Consider the following 22,188-nt stretch of genomic DNA (forward strand, 5'->3'; position numbering starts at 1 on the left):
TTGCCCATTTGTACCAGTAATTAAAATGTTTAAATTATGTCCCTATCACAATGTCTGTCACCAATATTTTATTTGGAAATAAAGGTGCATTTTTTCAGTTTTGTGTCCATCACTATTTACAAGCCAATAATTTAAAAATAACTGTAATATACTGTCTTGCCATACATATTAGAAAAGTTCAGTCCCTAAGGTAACTACCGTATTTTCCGCCGTATAAGACGCACTTTTTCTCCCCCAAAAATGGGGAGAAAAAGTCCCTGCGTCTTATACGGCAAAGGCAGGGAATCCCCGACCTCCGAACGCCCGCCGATATGAACCGCCGCCATGTCGGGGATTCCCTGCCTGTGTGTGCCCACTCCCCATGTCTCTGATGACTGTGCACAAGTGAATCATGTTCAGGCAGCCGGATCACATACCGCATGGCCGCCGCCGCCGGGAACTGCCTCCTGTGTAATGCTGCTGGCGGCTCTTGTCCCGTGTGCCCGCTCGTTCTATTGCGTCTCCGCTCCACCATTTGCCAATGTAAATATCGGACAGCTGGCTTCCCTATCGCCGCGAGGATTGCAGACCTTGTCCCCCTGTGCGCGGCTGGCTCTATTGAAAGGCTCGTACTGATGACGCAATCAGTACGAGCCTTTCAATAGAGCCAGCCGCGCACAGGGGGACAAGGTCTGCAATCCTCGCGGCGATAGTGAAGCCAGCTGCCCGATATTTACATTGGCAAATGGGGGAGTGACATGCAGTAGAACGAGCGGGCACACGGGACAAGAGCCGTCAGCAGCATTACACAGGAGGCAGTTCCCGGCGGCGGCGGCGGCCATGTGGTATGTGATCCGGCTGCCTGAGCATTACTGATTCACTTGTGCACGGGCATCAGAGACACGGGGAGAGAGCGACCACCCACTTGGCACCAGGGAATGGCCACACATATGGGACACAGGAGGACACACAAAGGGACACAGGTACACACATATGGGACACAGAAAGGGACACAGGTACACACATGGGACACATAAAGGGACACAGGTACACACATATGGGACACATAAAGGGACACAGGTACACACATATGGGACACAGGAGGTTGTATAGACACAGGTGAAAACATCATGGACACAAGAGGGCATGTAAAGAGACACAGGAGAACACATGAAGGTAAACAGGAGAACACATAATGGACACAAGAGGGCACATAATGGACATAGGAGGGCACATAAGGGACACAGGAGGGGACATGGGGAAACAGGCGGACACCATTTGGGGGAGAACATGTATAAGATGCTCCTGGAATATGGACGCACCAGGTTTAGTATATATATCTTTTTTTCCCTGGTTTGTGACCTCTAAACCTGGGTGCGTCTTATATTCCGGAGCGTCTTATACGGCGCGAAATACGGTATGTATTTTTTTTTTTAACTGTCATTTTTTTATTTATTTTTTTCATGCAAATATTTTTATTGGGTAAATATGGGAGAGTGTAGGTCTTTTTATTAACAAAATATATAGTTGCATAGTTACATAGTTATTTGGGTTGAAAAAAGACATATGTCCATCGAGTTCAATCAAATAACAAAGTACAACACCAGCCTGCTCCCTCACATATCCCTGTTGATCCAGAGGAAGGTGAAAAACCCTTACAAGGCATGGTCCAATTAGCCCCAAAAGGGAAAATAATTCCTTCCCGCCTCCAGATGGTAATCAGATAAAATCCCTGGATCAACATCATTAGGTAGGTGTAATTTTAGTATTTGGCCACAAAATGGCTTCATTCATTTTTTATTTATGCATCCTGTAAGCATACCATTATGCTTACAGGAAGTGAATGGTGGATGGGAAACTTTTTTTGTTTCTCAAAATGATTGCAACTTCTAAAAGAAGCCACTGATTATTGCAACAGGGACTTAGATCAATGAATGGGTTCCCATTCATTGTTCTCTGGGCTAATGGGCGGCGGCGGCGAGTACGTGCGCAGGAATGCGCGCACAAGCAGGGCGGGAGCACGCACAGCAGCAGTAGCAGCAGAGTTGCGTATATCTACGCCCCTAGACCAAAGATGAAGTTTGCAGGGGCGTAGATATACTGTACCTAGTTCAATAAGTGAATATACGATAGTAAGATCCTGCAAATCCTAACTAAGACCCCCATAGCTTTATTGGACCCAAACTGCTTGAGAGCTGCAGCCACTAAGGTCGTGCTCAATAGGCCACCCTGCAGTGTTAGGGAGTCTTGCCCATTGACCCCTTACTGACTCCTTACAATACTGACATACATTAAAATCCTTGCACAATCTGGGCCCTGGAAACCTGAAGGAGCTGCTGCAACTGCATCTCACCCCCACAATCTTAGATTTAAAAAAATCTAATACCTTGGTCACCCCCAGAGTCTACCTCAAAACCTTTGGAGACAGAGCCTTCTGTCATGCTGCCCCTACACTTTGGAACTACCTGCCACACCCAATCAGGTCAGCTCCATCTCTGGGAGCATTTAAGTTCAAACTGAAAAGCCCCTTAATTAGTCTGGCATTTTTTGAGGACTTGTCTATTTCCTCTGTAACACAGTCCAGCCTGCTATCTTGTTTTGATCTGAGAAATACCGTACTTTTCGCCGTATAAGACACACTTTTTCTCCCCAAAAAATGGGGAGAAAAAGTCCCTGCGTCTTATACGGCAAAGGCAGGGAATCCCCGACTTCCATACGCCCGCCGATGCGAACCGCTGACCGCCCGCCATCGGGTATTCCCTGCCTGTGTCCCCCCAGCGTCCTCATGTGTCCCCGCTGGCCTGGCCTGCCCCCCGCTTATGTCTCTGCCCCCCCCCCCCCCGCATACTCCGGGTCCCCGTGCAGCTTAGCGGCAGAAGCTTACCTCCTCCATCTTGCCCGCGGCGATTGAAGACATCCGGCTTCAGTGTGCGGCTTCCTCTAGTGCTGGCTTCTAATGACGTGTCATCAATGACGCGTCATTAGAAGCCGGCACTAGAGGAAGCTGCACACTGAAGCCGGATGTCTTCAATCGCCGCAGGCAAGATGGAGGAGGTAAGCTGCTGCCGCTAAACTGCACGGGGACGCGGAGACAGAAGCTGGGGAGGGGGGGGGCGGAGACAGAAGCGGGGGGGCAGGCAAGGCCACTGGGGACACATGAGGACACTGGGGAGGGGACAAGAGGACACAGGAGGGCGACCACATGGGGGACCAGAGGACACAGGGGGACCACAGGGTACAGGGGGGGGACAAGAGGACACAGGAGGGTGACCACATGGGGGACCAGAGGACACCACAGGGTACAGGGGGAGGACTAGAAGACACAGGAGGACGACCACATGGGGGACCAGAGGACACAGGGGGGACCACAGGGTACAGGGGGGGGCAAGAAGACACAGGAGGGCGACCACATGGGGGACCAGAGGACACAGGGGGAACCACAGGGTACAGGGGGGGCAAGAGGACACAGGAGGGGGACCACAGGGTACAGGGGGGACCAGAGGACACAGTGGGGACCACAGGGTACAGGGGGGCAAGAGGACACAGGGGGGCAACCACAGGGCACAGGGGGGACCAGAGGACACAGGAGGGCAACCACAGGGCACAAGGGGAGGGCACAGGGGGGCAACCACAGATCACAGGGGGGGGAGGACCAGAGGGCACAGGGGGGGGGGGGATACCAGAGGTTACAGGGAGGAGACCAGAGGACACAGGGGGAGACCACAGGACACTTTAGGTAGACAAGGTGAGATAAGAGGGCACATGAGGTACACAGGAGAACAGCATTTGAGGGAGGGCATGTACAAGACACTCCTGAAATATGGACGCACCAGGTTTAGTTTATTTTTTTTTTCCTGTTTTTTGCCCTGTTTTTTGCCCTCTAAACCTGGGTGCATCTTGTATTCCGGAGCGTCTTATACGGCGCAAAATACGGTAACTATGCGCTTTGAGTCCAATGGGAGAAAAGCGCTTTACAAATGTTATTGTATTATTGTATTACACTGTAGGAACTGGCCTACTGAATAGAGACAAACAATATTTTTGGGACATTTGCTTGGAGATTAATATTTGAATACCAATTTAAAATACAAACAAGCTTAACTAAAACAGAGATTACCAGTTTTTTCCTGGAAAGTGTTGACAGGTTAAGATTATTATAAAAAATAGACAGGGAAGGTGGGAATTAATCTTAGTTAATCATTTGGGGTGCAGATTGCTGCTAGACACAATTCTAGCACATTCATTTATTAGTTCATTAAGATCATTATGCCTGTGTTTGTTAATGTACAGTTGATGAATATCTTCACAACAGAGGTAATCTATGTTGCTAATATAAGCCATATAGTATGTAATGATCCACTCAGCTGTCTGAACAGACAGACAGCTGTTTGACCATTCCTTAAGTCTGAGGGCTGCAGGTCTCTGGAAAAGAGACCTGTCTTTACTTTGCAAGTTTCAGACTTGCTCTGCTACTGAGAAATTTGCATACACTTGTCATGCAAATTGCCTAGCTGCCTCCTTTGAAGGATGGCAGTATAAATACCATGTTCTCCCAGAATCCTTTGCTGGTCATTTTCATGGTTTGTTACTGATAAACTCTCCAGAGTATCAGCCCTGTTTGTTTGTCAAAGTTTACCTTAGAGTAATTCCTTGGGACTGCACTAGGCAGTTCTTCTAGTGCAGTCAGGTTGCATTATCTGTTTTGCCTGGGTTGTCTCTCTGCTTCAATTGTCTTGTCGCCAGCGGCGGTCGACAGGAAATCGTTCTGTCTGTCTGGGGGTGCTAACCAGAGCAGCGGTTGCTACTGGTAGCACCTTCTGTTCATCTGTCTGGATCGCACTCGCCCTAGTGGTAGTGGCAGTGCCTCCTTCTGTATTCTGCCTCAGGGGTGCTAACCAGAGCAGCGCTGGCTACTGTTCGCCCCATCTGTTCATCTGTCTGGATCGCACTTGCTCTAGCGGTAGCAGCGGTGGTTCCTTCTGAAATCTGTCTGGGAGTGTAGGCCAGAGCTGCGGTAGCTACTGGCTGCGCCATCTGTCTATCTTGTCTTGTACGAACGCTTGCTGTAGGCTCGGTGAGGTAACCGTTTGGCAAGAGTTTGCGTTCTCTATTTCGTGTTTGTGTGTCATTGGTTAGTTAGGGTGGCACGCTTATCACTGGGCGCCTAACGTGCGGTAATCGTGCTTAAATGTGTTCGCTGTTGCGAATGAGTGCAGTGTTTGCGTTTAGCTAGCGTTTGTTATTTTCTTTATCATCTGATTGTTGTTTGCTGTGCGTTTGTTACTCTCGTGCTCTGTCCTGCTCGGTCTTGTGTCTGTTGGCAATTGCCAGTCTTTGCGATTGCGTTCTTTCTTTGTTTCTGCTGATATGTGTTCACCGTCGCTGGGTGGCGACTAGATTGGTCCACACACATTCATCCTGTCTCTGTGCTCTTTCTCTTTAAGGGCTGTTCAGCCCTGCATTGCCAATTCGTACAATTCCCAACTGGCATCTGTGGCCGTGCAGAGGCTGTGCTCATCTGCACTCCACAGCCCCATCTGCCGGTGGGAATTGCCCTCTATTGGTGTATTGCACCCAAGATGGGTTCTATCTTATTATACGCTTGTGGAGGATTTCCGCTGTGTCAGCGCGCATCTTGTGCGCTGACCACGGAAACAATTCCGCAAACGTTTCATAGTATAAATGTATTACTTGAAATATATGATTTTTTTTCAACCCAAGTGAGATAGGTGCCCAACCCCCAAAAAATAAATAATCATACAGTAGGTTGTATATTTATAATTGTTCTATTTATTTCATACATAAAAAGCCTAGAGGTGGCCTGTGTATTGCAGTTTGCAGAGTTTCCTTTACTTGATCTTTCTTGCAAAGCAGTTAAAAAGGGCACCAGAGGGGGCCTGGGAAAAATGGCACCATCATAAGCAGCAATGTTAAAAGCCGCAAACAGTGATGCTCGGATACCCCCAATCACGAATTTGAGTAAATCCCACCACGGCAGAATCGAAATCCGTATACGCCGTGATCGTGATCCGGATTTGAATCGGCGCTCCGAATTCAACTCGGATTTTAGCAGTGATTACATGCAGAATCCGCGATCATGGTGGTGATCACGAATTTGACTTTAACGTTAATAGCAAAGCCCCCATACATGCTACAATCACCAAAATTGCATGGATTATAAAGGATCAGTGGCTACACCTTACAAATTTTTTTTTCAAAAAGACCTTAAAGTTTTTGAGAAAATCGATTTTAAAGTTTTAAATGAAAAAAGTATTTGTGATGAAAAACCTGCCAAAACCCGCCGAGTTTAGCGGTTAATAGCAAAGCCCCCTTACATGATATAAACACCAAATTCGCAGGATATGTTAAAGGGACACTTAAGTCAAACAAAAAAATGAGTTTTACTCACCTAGGGTTTCCAATAGCCCCCTGCAGCTGTCCGGTGCCCTCGCCGTCTCCCTCCGATCCTCCTGGCCCCGCCGGCAGCCACTTCCTGTTTCGGTGACAGGAGCTGACAGGCTGGGGACGCGAGTGATTCTTCGCGTTCCCAGACACATTAGCACCCTCTATGCTGCTATATGGTATATGATATATGCTATAGCAGCATACAGGGACGGATCAAGACCAAGTTGCGCCTGGGGCAAGATCAGGTTCTGGCGCCTAAAGGTCAGGTTTTGGCGCCTAAACTGCCATTCATTTTGCCGCCTTTTTAAGGATTCAACAAACTGCGCCTGGGGCAAGATACCTGCTACCCACAAAGAGACCTATGGTATTGTAAGTTCATTAACAAATACAGTGGAAAGATATGCACTGGTAATACAGTGTGCTGGCATAGTACAGCAAGGGCCAGCTGCGACAGGGCTGTATCTATACAGTGTTAGTGTCACACACACACAAAAAAAATCAGAAGAATATTAGCCCTCAAAAGAGCTTTTTTGGGATGCTTTAAGCAACAAATTTCAGCGAGGAGAAAGCTAAAAAGAGCCAAACTAACGCTTTCCCTATCTCCAGCAATGTCTCTCCCTTCCTCTCATTACAGCAGCAGACAAAGACTGAGAACATGGCAGACGCTGCTGCATTTTTATAGGGGGGGGGGGGGGGGCGGGGGTCCATAGGGGAGTGCAGCCTGATTGGCTGCCATGTGTCTGCTGACTGTGATCAAAGTTATGCCAATGATGAGGTATAGGGGGCAGATTTCAGCTGTTCACGTCCGCAGTGGGTAGCGAACACATAGCACGTTCAGTGCTATGTGTTCGCTACCCACCGCGGATGCGAACAGCTGAAATTCGCTCGAACTACCCGCCGGGCAAACCGTTGGGGCCATCTCTAGTCTGTAATCCCACAATTACCAAGTACAGTGCATAGAACGGTTTTGTATTTTCACACTTTATCATCCTCTTTCTGCTTTTAGACAATTCTGACATTAGCCGTTCTGAAGAGGTATATTTACTTCACACACAGACAGTTTATTCAAACATTCCTCGTCTCAGACTCAGCAGGATTTCTTGTTTCTACGTTAGCTTTACACTTGTCTCTATTTAAGGCATTTTCTGCAGATAGAGAGTTATTTATACCGTAGAGACTGCAGCTGTTTTCTCAGTTGGCAGTAGTGTAGGTAGATTCCAAGACTCCCGAGGCTCATATACTAAGCACAAGTAAAATCAATGTCATTCAGATTGCCTACAATTGGCTTTAAATATATGAATATTATTGTAAAACTGAGAATTTTGTAGCATAGATGCTAGCTCTATTTTAAAGCTAACCTGAGCCAGTGACAAACTTGTGCAAAAAAATATACAAACTGGTCAGGGGGGCTGCTGGATCAGTTTGTTGCGCTTATTGCCGCTCCTGAGCCACACAATCAGCTTATTTTGTGTTCATTGAAAAAAAAGAAATACCTTCGATCCTAGGGTCATAACCCTGCAGCCAACTCTGTGTTTCTCTCACAGACCACAGGGAGGAGGGGAAGTTGCAAGGTAGGGCGGGTGAGAGGCAGTGAATGGGCGGGGAAAGGCAGGGAAGGCAATGCAATTCTGCTGCAGGGAGCGCAAAACAATGGCTGCTGTGAACATAGCCTTAAAGCGGTTATAAACCCTGACATAATATTCAATAAAAACATGTTTTCCTACTTTTTATATTTTATATTTGCATTTGTGCATAAGTATTATTATTCATTTAGATATTATAGGTTCCCAAATGTACAGTTTTTTGCTTTGTGAGCTGAATTTGCATTTTATTAATAACTGGTTTTATTCATTATGTAGTGAAGGCAAGACATGCTTTCAGTGTCTCTCTGTCTGTGTGGAGCTGCTTCTCCACAGTCAGAGAATGTGTCACATTCCTCACTTGATACATTTAAGTAAACACAAGATAACATAATCTAAAGTTCAGATGCGTCCACATTTCACTACACTGAACTTTCAAGCTCTGTGTGTAACCCTTCGAATGCTGGTCTAGTAAAAAAAAATGCTGGTTGCATTTAATATGCTGTAAATTATGTTTTAGAGCAAAGATGAAATGCTGGGTTATATTCCGCTTTAAGAGGCATAGGCAAACACAGGGGGGAATTACAGCCACCCAAAATACTCTCTCAGACCAGGTCAGGGCAGGAGTACTTCCTGGGTCGCGGCTTGGCTTCCTATTGGAGGAAGCTAACAGAGGCGGAGAGCGGTGGGGGGAGCATCTTATCGAGGGGGCGATGCGGAGGAGGCTGATTGACAGACTCACATAAATAAAGCAGGCTAGCGGCAAGCAGATTGTCGCTAGCCTGGCAGTCTTTTAAGGGGGGACAGCAGAGCGCAGAAGGGGCTGGCAGTGGCGATACAATGACTCAGAAGCATGTCATTGTGCACACGACATGCCTCTGGGTCCTATTAGGATTACAATATGACTCCTCGGGTTCTCTTTAAGGTGTTGGGGTGTGTTGGGGGCCTTGGGGCGCCTCTTAGTCTAATAGCAGTCAGTGTTTGATGGCTGGGGTGGGAGGGATGGAGGGGTGCCCTTTGGTGTCTCAGCCTTGGGTGCAGGAGGACCGTGTCCTGGCTCTGGGTATGGTTGAAGTGGGAAGGGCAATAGGCTCTACCACTATCATGTCACAGGCCGCACACTATTAATGAAATCCAGTCCCACAAACATACAGTTCAATAAGATAGTAGCGCCAATCACAGATGATAAGAAAACTTCCCGATTTTTACTTTAAAAACAATAAAAGCGCTGCAAGGCGAGAGTGCTAACCACTACGGCACCACTATACCTACAAAATATTCCACATCTTAACCACTTTTTCTGTTCAGACATTCGGCTGCTTGTGCTACCATTCTACATTTGAAGGGTTCAGATCTTACCAAGTACAGCTTACAGCTGTTTTTCTCTTCATATCTATTACACTTTTAAATAAAGCAAGTCAAATCACGCAATAATTCCAATTCATCCTTGTATAAAATATTTACAAACATCCACATATACATGTATATGCACAATTCACAATAAACATTTAATACCCGCACAGGAAGAAAATAGTCCAAGCATAAATCATGAAACAAACATTAGACTGTGTGAGCACCTGGATGTCATTAACCCCCATACACCTGCGTTTCCTACTGCACAGCCCCAACGAGCGTCACAAATCCTGGAGGGAGCTCTCATCTCCTCCTGCAACACTTCCACCAAGGGGCTGGTGTGCAGCTTAGGTATAGTTTTATATATATATATATATATATATATATATATATATATATATATATATATATATATATATATATACATATATATAACAGTATAGGATGTGATTTATTAAAATAGGTAAAGAAATGCAGTTTGGCGAAAAATAAATTGAAACAATGCCATCTTCATCTTCACAACAACATCCATTTGCCTGATTACTTTCCTCCCTCCCCATCAGTCTGAATCCCCACCTCCTTACTAGAGATAGAGCCATGATAGGCTATAAGTTAACAGGAAGGCATGGCTTCAGCTGATGCAGCTGTATGTGCATAACCATGTGACTCAAGGAGGAGTGTTTCAGACTGACAGGATGTCAGCAGGTAGCTGTAGGCCACTGATTAGGAAACAAGTTGGTGGAGCAGCTATTTTATTTTTCTTTACACATGTTGTTGGACTAGTCCACCTCCTCATGGGGGATTTTCAGGGGGACCATTTATCAAGAGTGTCTGAAACAAAATAGTGGTAGGTTTTTAGAAATCCATGCAGAATTGTCTCAGACATCCTAAGAAATCACTAGATAGTGTATTTTCCTTCTTAAACTGTTAGGAATAGGAGTTAGGAAGGTCTCTCAGACACTGCAGTGTGTGAGGGAAATTGCTGTTGCTGAGGTAACCAATACATCTGCTGTATTGCATCAATGCCCAGCACTGGAAGGGTTAAGCACAGAACAGCTTCACAGGACACCTGGCAGCAGGTGGGAGGAGCACTTCACAAATCATGCCTAGCCTGCACTGCTGCACTATCTGTAGAACTGCTAATAAGCAGATCTTAATCTGCGACAGTTTAGGGATGGATTTTCACTTTTCTTAACTGTAGTGCAGCTCTAGAAATCCATGGCACGCTAAACTGAAGCTATTACCTAGGACTTGAGAAGTTTCTTATTATCATGCAGAACAGTTCCCTTGCTGGTTAGATCTGTTTAAGAAGAAAAAACTGTCGGTAATGCTTTGCTAAATCTGGCCCATAGAGTATTCTTTATTTTCAAAAGCACTTACTGAATGGCAGATGCTCAATCCAACTGTCAGAATAGTGTAATAATAATCTGCCTGTGTCCAACTGTCCATGTGTCCGTGAGTTTAGGAAAGGTGCAGGGGGCGGGCGTGTATGCGCATCGCGGCTGTTGTGTTGTGCGGGCGTGTATGTGTAGCAGCCGCGTAAGTGTAGTGGCCATGTGCATGCACGCTGACCATGCGGGGGGATGTTGCAGTGGCATTGGCGGAGGCAGCAGGGGGGAGATTGTGAGGGGCATAGCAGACAAGGCCTAGCACTCGTTATTGTAACAGGCCTAAGGTCTAGTAGTGTGATAACAAGCAGGGAGGCTGGCTGATATCTTTGTACAGATTCTATCTTGGGAGTGATGGGCTAGTCCAAACCCTGTCAGATCTGTCAGAGTTGTGCTACCGGTACTTACTGTAAGTGACAGGAACTTAAAGAGACACTAAAGCGAAAAAAAAATATGATATAATGAATTGGTTGTGTACTATGAATAATTTCTAGAAGATTAGCAGCAAAGAAAATATTCTCATACTTTTATTTTCAGGTATATAGTGTTTTTTCTAACATTGCATTATTCTATAATATGTGCAGACTACACAACACTCAGCATTCAAAATGAGTCTTTCAGAGCAGTCTGTGAAGTAATGACCTCTCCTCTAGCACAGAAAATGTAAACAGTTCACTTACAGTTGAGATAATAAAAGTCAGATAACAGCCCTCTCCACGACTAACTTAGTCGGAGAGCTTAATGGCTTGTTTGCATAGAGATAACAACTGGAGTTTCTCAACTCTTCCTGTACTGGAAACAATTAGACTGATGTATCTGGTCTTAATGTTTTATTTCTTAGCTGTACTACACATACAAATCATAATATCATAATTGTTTTTCCGTTTCAGTGTCTCTTTAAGGGAAAAGTAACTTATAGTGCATTTTACTCAGGAAGAAATATACATCTTATATGTATGAGTTTTAAATCTTTTTATTTTTGCAATAGTGGTCTTTTAAAATAATGTTCTAATACATTCATTTTTTTAAATACTTTGTGAACATGGGCATTGAATTTTTCATGGGCCAGGGCCGGTTTAAGCAGTATTGGGGACCAGGAGCAAAGGTAACCTGTGGGTCTCCTACCGAAAGGCAAAGTCAGTCACACACCCCTCCCCCCCCCCCCCCCATTTAACTTTCTGGCAGCCAGCCCAGCGGTCCGGTCCCCCCACAGCAACATTTTTAAATCCCAGTAGTCTCTCTTCATAGGTACAGTAGTTCCCCTAGTATAGGTACAGAAGTGTCCACGGTGTAGGTATAGAAGTGCCCCAGTATAAGTACAATAAGTACAATAATGTCCCCAGTATAGTTATAGAAGTGCCCCCAGTATAGGTATAGTAGTGCCCCTAGTATAGGTATAATGTTGCCCCCAGTATAGGTACATTAGTGGCACCAGTATAGGTATAGTGGTGCCCCCAGTATAGGTATAGTAGTGTCCCCAGTATAAGTATTGTGGTGCCCCCAGTATAGGTTGAAAGGTGCTCCCCACCCCCACATAGTCTCACATCTCCAGATCAGTGCGGCGACTGACACACCTGCAGACCAGCGTGGTACCCGAGGCGCACATTACTCCAAATGCAGGAAGTGATGTCACTTCTGCATATGAAGTCTGTGGTACTGTGCGCTGCTCTCTGCCTTGGGCCTCACAATGATTTTCAGGTCTAACAGTTCCCTGCGCTGATCTGGAGGTTTTTCAGTCGCCACAGTGATCTGAAGGTCTTAACTGGGCAAAAGAGGGTGGAAGCAGGGCATTTTTTAAAGAGGCAAAGGAGACTCCTGGGCACTGCTACCAACCCTGTGGCCCCGGGGCTATTGTCCCCTTTGCCTTTATTGTAGTGCCGGCCCTGCCATGGGCTGCTTGCTTGACTGCCTTTCTGATCTTTTGCCTTCTATCTATACATAATGTTGATTGGGCTTTAGAAAGGGTGTGTACCAGCTTCCCGGTGTCCCCCATTAGAGGGCGACAGCCATCAAAGGTGTAAACGCACCTTTATGCTGTGGCTTAATTAAATACGATCTTTTTATTTGATTTGAAAGGTTCCAATGTATAATAATTTGCTAAAATTGCATTGTTTATAGGCACCTTTAGGGGATTGAGAGACAGTGTTTATATGCTAGATTTGGGACAGGAATACAATGTAAAGAGATTACAAGCAATACCAGCTATGCAAATTGCAGCTATAAATAGGGTGCATGAAGTGCCCTCTATTTATAACTGAAATTTGCATAGCGTGTGGCCCTGGCACCCGCTATTTTATCGCCCAAATATTCCTGCATTGCCGCTACTCACGCTTTGTGGTAGGGGTTATTAGAATTAGGAGCGGGGGGGGGGGGGGGGTAGGGCCTTAGGGGTTAAGGTTAGGAGGCACCACCAGGGGGAGGTTAGGGCCTGTACACACTGAAAAACGCAAGCAAAATCGCAAGCGCATGCATTTTTAAAGTGCATGTAGTTTTAAAAATGCATGCGCTTTTGCCTGCGTTTTTTGTGCGTTTTTCTTGTAATTGCTGATTGGCTATAGAATCCTTTGTTTTTTCTCTAGTTTACATTTCAACAGGAATCAGGAGATTTCAGAGTCTTCTGGGATACTGACTTCTGAAAAACACAGGCAAAAACGCAAGCGCATGCGTTTTTAATGTGTTTTTCAAGCGCAGCAGGCACTGCGATTGCGTTTTTCTAAAAACGCATCGCACCAGTGTGTACAAGTCATCACGATTTTCATTCCTTTTCAAAAGACCTTGCGATTTTAAAAACGCATGCGTTTTTAAAAACGTAGCGCAAGCGCAGCAGTGTGTACAGGCCCTTAAGATTAGGTACTATCTTGTCTTGTCTTTGCCAGTGTGGATGTTTGCTATCGCTATGGCAGAGATCAGATTGGCAAGCATTCCGTCTGTCTGTCTGTCTGTTGTCTGTCCTTGTTACTCAGTGTGGTGGACATCAAATGCTCAGTGCTGTGGTCGCTCCCTTGTTCATAGCTGCTGGGGTGATCTGAGTAACCTCCTCCACAAGAGCATTCCGCTCTACTTCCTATTATCACCCAGCTGCATAGTCTTGTTTGCTCTGGTGGTACAACGGTTTTCCTGGCCTCAGCCTCTATGCCTTGCACATTAAGACCCAGGGGCAACCGAAGTCAGGAGACATATTCAGATTCCTGAAGTTACAACAAAATGTCCTTAGGCACTTGTCCCCCCAGTGGCAACAGCATCAAAACATAATCCAAAACAATTATATTTCAAAATATCAAAAATTCTTTATTAGAAAAATGTGAGTGAACAATTAATATTAATTGTTCGCTCTGATTTTTCTAATAAAGAATTTTTTATATTTTGAAATATAATTGTTTTGGATGATGTTTTGATGCTGTTGCCACTGGGGGGACAAGTGCCTAAGGACATTTTGTTGTAACTTCATTAACTACATTTGAGGCATCTCTTCCCATGGAGGCATTTTTTTTTTTGTTTTATTATTTTTTTTGTTTTATTATTTTGGACACACCATGCCCCCAGGTCCATAAATTGATTAGTCATATTCAGTTTCCTGTTCAAGTGGGGGCTTGTCAATAGGTGAAGACCATGGGCTGAGCTCAGAGCTACGGCACTAGATTGGGGTATAGTGGCTGAAGGAAAACAGGAGATCTGCCAGGCATTACATTACCAGTGGGCAATATATGGGAATGTTATCTAGTTTGTGCAAAATGTCAATCCTTCTATAGCATTAAACGAAACCTGAAGGGAAAAAAAATGTATGAGATAATGATTTGTATGTGTAGTTCAGCTAAGAAATAGGACATTAGTAGCAAAGAAAAAAGTTTCATGTTGTTTTCCAGTACAGGAAGAGTTAAAAAAACTTCAACTATTATCTATGCAAAAGAGCTTCTCTGAGCTCCTTCAACCCGCTGGGTCGAATACAGTCCTGTTTTCTGAAACTGAAAATAAAAATAAGAGACTCTTTTCTTGGCTACTAATGTTCTATTCATTATCTGTACTGCACATACAATTCATTATATCATAAGTTTTGTTTTGGTTTATTTTCGCTTCAGATCAGGTTTGCGTTAAAGTGAAAAAATATTAACCACATTACCATTGCTTATATTAACTATGTCATGTGACCATTGCTTATATTAACTATGTCTAGTGAGGCCCAGTGGCGTACCTAGGGCATTTGACACCCGGTGCTGGGTATTAAAAAGACACCCCCCCCCCCATTAAAAAAAAAAAAAACAGCAAATGTGGCATGCTAAACGTGACACGGCGGGTAATGCCAGGTGTAGGCTCGCTCCCCCCCCTAAAGTTGTCCTTAGTATAGTATAGTGGCACCAGTATAGCTAACAAAAAATGGGTGCGGCTATAACATGCGGCGCGCATTGCGCGCCGCGGCGAAAAATGGGCGTGGCCATGACCGGATGAGGGCAGAGCTAACTAATTTAAAGTGAACCCGGGATAAGAGTGATATGGAGGCTGCCATATTCATTTTCTTTTAAACAATAGGCAGCCCTGCTGATCTATTTGGCTGCAGTAGTGAACTGAATTACACCAGAAACAAGCATGCAGCTAATCTTGTCAGTTCTGACAATATTGTCAGAAGCCCCTGACCTGCTGCTTGCTTATTCAGGGTCTATGGTTTAAAGAATTAGATGCAGAGGACCAGCACAGCAGCCAGGCAGCTGGTATTGCTTAAAAGGAGATAAATATTGCAGCCCAATATTATTCTCACCTCGGGTTCCCCTTAAAAGTGCAACACAAAGACAGTGGGCCTTTCCCCAGAAAATTCACATAATTGTTCAGGTTTTCTCAAGAAAATACACGTAATGTGAACAGATTTGACCAGAAAATAGTTCAATCATGTCGGCAGATTTGCCCAAAAAACACGTTCAATCATGTCGGCAGATTTGCCCAAAAAACACGTTCAATCATGTCGGCAGATTTGCCCAGAAAATACATGCAATCATGTCGGCAGATTTGCCCAGAAAATACATGCAATCATGTCGGCAGATTTGCCCAGAAAATACATGCAATCATGTCGGCAGATTTGCCCAGAAAATACATGCAATCATGTCGGCAGATTTGCCCAGAAAATATATGCAATCATGTCGGCAGATTTGCCCAAAAAACACGTTCAATCATGTCGGCAGATTTGCCCAAAAAACACGTTCAATCATGTCGGCAGATTTGCCCAGAAAATACATGTAATCATGTCGGCAGATTTGCCCAGAAAATACATGCAATCATGTCGGCAGATTTGCCCAGAAAATACATGCAATCATGTCGGCAGATTTGCCCAGAAAATACATGCAATCATGTCGGCAGATTTGCCCAGAAAATACATGCAATCATGTCGGCAGATTTGCCCAGAAAATACATGCAATCATGTCGGCAGATTTGCCCAGAAAATACATGCAATCATGTCGGCAGATTTGCCCAGAAAATATATGCAATCATGTGGCAACCTGGCCAGAAAACACTTCAATCATGTAGCAGACCTGGCCAGAACAGTCGATACACCTGCTAATATAAATTAAATAAAAATTTACTCACCTGAAGCAGCAGCAGACCTCCTGTCCCGGCCTCCGTCCGGCGCGCAGCTCTCACGATCCTCTGCAGCCAGCAACTGAAACTCCCGCGGTGAGAGCAGGGCTACGGGAAAATGGCGCCCGAAGCCCTGCATTGCAGACTCAGTCTCCAGAGCAGGGCTTCGGACGCCATTTTACTGTAGCCCTGCTCTGCCGCTGTTGGAGCTGCGGGCTGCTGCTGTCAGTGAACTGACACAGCGTCTATTAGACGCCGAAAATCAGTTCACGCTGGGGGTGCTTGGACAATATTAGGGGGTGCTTCAGCACCCAAACCACCCCCCTGGCACCGCCACTGCCCCAGTATAGCTAGTATAGTTGCCCCAGTATAGCATAGTGGCCCCAGTATAGTTTAGTGTAGCATAGTGGCCCCAGTGTAGCATAGTGGTCCCAGTGTAGCATAGGTGCCCCCAGTGTAGCATAGTGGCCCCCAGTGTAGCATAGTGGCCCCCAGTGTAGCATAGTGGCCCCCAGTGTAGCATAGTGGCCGCCAGTGTAGCATAGTGGCCGCCAGTGTAGCATAGTGGCCCCCAGTGTAGCATAGTGGCCCCCAGTGTAGCATAGTGGCCCCCAGTGTAGCATAGGTGCCCCCAGTGTAGCATAGTGGCCCCCAGTGTAGCATAGTGGCCCCCAGTGTAGCATAGTGGCCCCCAGTGTAGCATGGTGGCCCCCAGTGTAGCATGGTGGCCCCCAGTGTAGCATAGTGGCCCCCAGTGTAGCATAGTGGCCGCCAGTGTAGCATAGTGGCCGCCAGTGTAGCATAGGTGCCCCCAGTGTAGCATAGTGGCCCCAGTGTAGCATAGTGGCCCCCAGTGTAGCATAGGTGCCCCCAGTGTAGCATAGTGGCCCCCGGTATGAGGGAAGCTTGGAAGGTGGGGTGGCGGGGTCCCCTCCTTCCGGCGCTTCCCCCTCCTAATTAGCAGCAGCCAGCAGCTTAGCGAAGCGGGCGGGGAGGACTTACTCACCTGCTCCAGGCGATGGCGCATAACGTCATCCTCACGTGACGCTGGTCTCTCTGTCGCTCACTGTGCTTCCGCAAATCAGGAAGCACAGTGGGCGGTGGAGAAGGTGGAGACCAGCGTCAGGTGACGATGACGCTATTTGCCATCGCCTGGAACGCAGGAAGTAGGTGAGTAAGTCTTCTCCGCCCGCTCCTGCCCGCTCATCAAGCTGCTGCTAATTAGGAGGGTGAAGCGCCAGAAGGAGGGGACCCAGGTGAGGGAGGTGGGGGGTCCGGCCCCCCTCCCCGCCGCTTTCCCCGCCACCCCTCCTTTCCGGGTTGCTTTCCCCCTCCTGTCCGGCCGGCACAGGCCTCTGTGGGGGCCTTGATGACACCCCCTGGGGCGCCCGACACCCGGTGCGGGGCGCCCCATGCCGCCCTATGGTAGGAACGCCACTGGTGAGGCCACATCTGGAATATGGAATTCAGTTCTGGGCACCACATTACAGGAAAGATATTGTAGTTTTCGAGCGTTTTTAGAGACGAGCAACAAAATTGACACGTGGGATGGAAGGTCTCGCTTACCAAGAAAGGTTAGATAAACTGGGTTTATTTAGTCTAGAGAAAAGACGCCTTAGAGGAGATCTAATTAACATGTATAAATACATCAGAGGGCAATATAATAGCTTGGTGGATGAGCTTTTTGTCCCTAGGCCTTCTCAAAGGACTAGAGGACATGATCTGCGCATGGAAGAAAAACGTTTCAGCCATTTATTTAGGAAAGGGTTCTTTACAGTAAGAGTGATTAAGATGTGTAATGCATTGCCACAGGAAGTAGTTATGGCAAATTCTATACCTGCATTTAAAGGGGGCTTAGATGCTTTCCTTGCATTGAAAGACATCCATGGCTACAATTACTAGGTAATGCCCAATGATGTTGATCCAGGGATTTTATCTAATTGCCATCTGGAGTCCGGAAGGAATTTTTTCCCTTTTGGGGTTAATTGGACCATGCCTTGTAAGATTTTTTCGCCTTCCTCTGGATCAATAGGGATATGTGAGGGAGCAGGCTGGTGTTGTACTTTGTTCTCTGGTTGAACTCGATGAACGTATGTCTTTTTTCAACCCAAATAACTATGTAACTATGTACCTATGTATATACTCGAATATAGGTCTAGACATTTAGGTCTGTTTCACTTCATAAAAGTATGGGGGTCAACTTATACATGGGTCACAGGCAACACTGAGCACACTGAGTATTGTACTAATAGTGATATTCCCATTTGCGGCAATGTACCCAGTGGTAAGTGATACTTTGAGGAAAGGAAATGCCCAAAAAACACAGGTCTGAAAGTCCTGGCTGCAGCAATTAACAAGGAAAGGGATGGGGGAGAAATATTGGGCTGCAGGAAGGGGAGTGAATAATTGCAGTACTTTGGGCCTGGAGGAGGTATTGGCTGCACTTAAGGGGCAGGAGTGGTCAATGGCTGCAATACTGTATGGGGTGCAGTCATTAACCCCCTCCTAAGCCCCAAGTGCACCCATTAACTTTGCTGGGTAGACTTATACTTGAGTCAATAAACAATTCCAGCTTAAGATGGTTGAAAACTGGAGTCAACTTATATACGAGGTCGACTTGCATTCAAGTATTACGGTCAACCTGATCCTACTATGAGTTACAAACACATATCTTTAACAGCTTTTAAGTACCCAATTAAAAAAAATATCTACCTGTATATTTAAACAAAATTAAACAGGAGAATCTGCTGCATCTCTCGTTCTCAGCCTGCTTGGGCGAGCAGCCAACTGAGCGCATTTGAATATTGTTCACTCATAGCTAATCCTCATCCTCCTCTCCCTTGTGGATCTGTTACATGTATCTTTACTGACAACAAGCATAACAGGATATTGTTAAGAGTTGGAACACAAAAACGATTATTCTCTAGCAGCATTGCTGTATGGGCTCGAGTAGTATAGTGTTCAAACAAAAGAGATTGCTAGGCAACATCCGTTTGCTAGGCAACTAAATTAATAAAAGGCCTGGGGTCTTTTTCACAATGAAAGTTTATGAAAACTATTTTTTCAGTCCCTAAACAATGTTTTTGGTTTTGCAGTAATTTAAAGTGGATCTCAATCAATTTTAAGAGATGCACAAAAACAAAAACAGATGTATATGAAAAATATATACTGCAAATTATTTCAAACATGACTCTTACTAATAGAGCCCGAAGAACTCAGATTATAGTCATGTGAGCACCAGACTGCACCAGCAAAATAGAGATACTTCTGATTTTAATAATGTATCTGCTTTTTATGTGTTTTTATTGGGGAGGGAGGAGCTGCTTGCTACTTGTTTGACTGCTGTTCCAATCCTTTGCCTTCTGTACTTATGTTGATTGGGTTTTAGAAAGCGTATGTACCAGCTTCCTGGTGTCCCCCATATTCAGCATTGTAGGTAGAATGTCCTTGCATTATTGTTAATATTTATAGTATTTATAAAGCGCCAACATATTATGCAGCGCTACACAATAGATAAATGGATTGACATACAAGGTAGGGCATACAATACAAGGAACTCAGAACAAATCAAGATCATGCAAATGCCTTTTATAACAGTAGTTCAGTGGCTTTGTTTAACATAGAGTCTGTTCTAGTCCGTAAGAGGGGTGTGTCAGGCACTGAGATTGCAAAATCAAGCTGGAAACACAGGGGGGAGGGACCTGCCTGAGGCCTACACTCTAAAGGCTGGGGGTAGAGACAATTGGAGTGTCTGTTTAGAGGCCCAGCAGAACGTATTATGGTACTGATGCAGTGGGGTAGGCAAGCATGAAAAGCTGAGTCTTAAAGGAATACTGTAGGAGGGTCGGGGGAAAATGAGTTGAACTTACCTGTGGCTTTTAATGGTCCCTCACAGACATCCTGTGCCACTGCATGTGCTTTGATATTCAGATGAGGGGAGAGAGAGTGAGGTGGGCCCCAGCCTACTCTTATACAAGGGGGGGGAGGGGGGCGCATCTGTCTGCTCTTCTTATTTGGAGGTCGGACACATATACATATATATATATATATATATATATATATATATATATATATATATATATATATATATATATATATATATATATATATATATATATATATATACAAACAACATTTGTAACCATAAGAAAAGGTACCTTAAAATCGGGACTGGCTGCATTAAAGTGAAACATAAGAAGGCCTCATCTTCTGATTAGAGATGTCGCGAACCTCCGATTTTCGGTTCGCGAGAAGGTTCGGTTCGCGGAAAAATTCGCGAACCGCAATAGACTTCAATGGGGAGGCGAACTTTGAAAAATAGAAAAAATTATAATGGCCACAAAAGTGATGGAAAAGATGTTTCAAGGGGTCTAACACCTGGAGGGGGGCATGACGGAGTGAGATACATGCCAAAAGTCCCGGTGAAAAATCTGGATGTGACGCAAAGCAGCGTTTTAAGGGCAGAAATCACATTGAATGCTAAATTGCAGGCCTAACGTGCTTTCAAACATCTTGCATGTGTATACATCAAACAGGGAGTGTAATTAGAGTACTGCTTCACACTGACACACCAAACTCACTGTGTAACGCACCGCAAACAGCCGTTTGTGTAGTGACGGCCGTGCTGCACTTGTGTGCACCGTGACGAGAGTGCAGGTGATGGTGGCTTTTCAGCCCATATGCTTGCCCGGCTGATGTAGCTGAATGACAGAACAGTGACTTTCCAGCTGATCAAATTTGGTCTGACCACAATGAACCAACGACCTTAATATCTTTTGTGTGCCACCCCCACCCGAGACACTCAAATAGCCGGCGGTCATTGCTTCATTGTGATGCGCAAGCCCCTTCACCGCGGCAAGGTAATGATCACGAAGGGGGATGGGCACATGTACACGCACCAGAAAAATTAGTGTAGCGGCCGCTGCTAGCAGCGGCCTTAAAAATTCAGGAATCCGCCTAGAGTCCTGGACCCTGTTGGTAGTGGCGGAGAAGGCAGTCAAGTGGCCTGCAGGCAGAGATGCTGTGTGTGGGGAGTGGACTGACTTAGTCTTCGGTCGTGCAGTAGCCCTCCGTGATCCATTCCTCATTCATTTTGATAAAGGTCAGGTACTGAACACTGTCGTGACTTAGGCGACTTCTCTTCTCAGTAACTATGCCTCCAGCTGCACTGAAGGTCCTTTCTGACAGGACGCTTGCGGCAGGGCAAGAGAGAAGTTGTATGGCAAATTGGGACAGCTCTGGCCACAGGTCAAGCCTGCGCAACCAGTAGTCCAAGGGTTCATCGTCGCTTTTCGCAGAGTCTACATCCACACTCAAGGCCAGGTAGTCGGCTACCTGCCGGTCCAGGCGTTGGTGGAGGGTGGATCCGGAAGGACTATGGCGAGGAGTTGGACTAAAGAACGTCCGCATGCCCGACATCACCCTGAGATCGCTGGAGCGTCCTGTTCTTGCCTGCGTGGACTTGGGAGGAGGAGGGTTACTGCCAGTGGTACCTTGATTGCGTTGTGCAGCCACATCACCCTTAAACGCATTGTAAAGCATCATCGACAGCTTGTTCTGCAAGTGCTGCATCCTTTCCGCCTTTTGCTGAGTTGGTAAGAGGTCCGCCACTTTGTGCCTGTACCGATGGTCTAGTAGCGTGGCCACCCAGTACAGGTCATTCGTCTTGAGTTTTTTGATACGGGGGTCCCTCAACAGGCTGGACAACATGAAAGAGGACATCTGCACAAAGCTGGATGCAGAGGTACTCTCCATCTCCTCTTGCTCTTCCTCAGTGACGGGACGCAACTCCTCTTCCTCCCCCCAGCCACGAACAATACCACGGGAACGTGGAGCAGCAGAAGCCCCCTGTGATCGCTGCCGCGGTTGTTCTCCTTCCGCCGCCTCTTCCTCCTCCACAGAAACACCTTCCTCATCATCAC

This window comes from Hyperolius riggenbachi, chromosome 9, assembly GCF_040937935.1.
Source record: "Hyperolius riggenbachi isolate aHypRig1 chromosome 9, aHypRig1.pri, whole genome shotgun sequence".
Taxonomy (NCBI): domain Eukaryota; kingdom Metazoa; phylum Chordata; class Amphibia; order Anura; family Hyperoliidae; genus Hyperolius; species Hyperolius riggenbachi.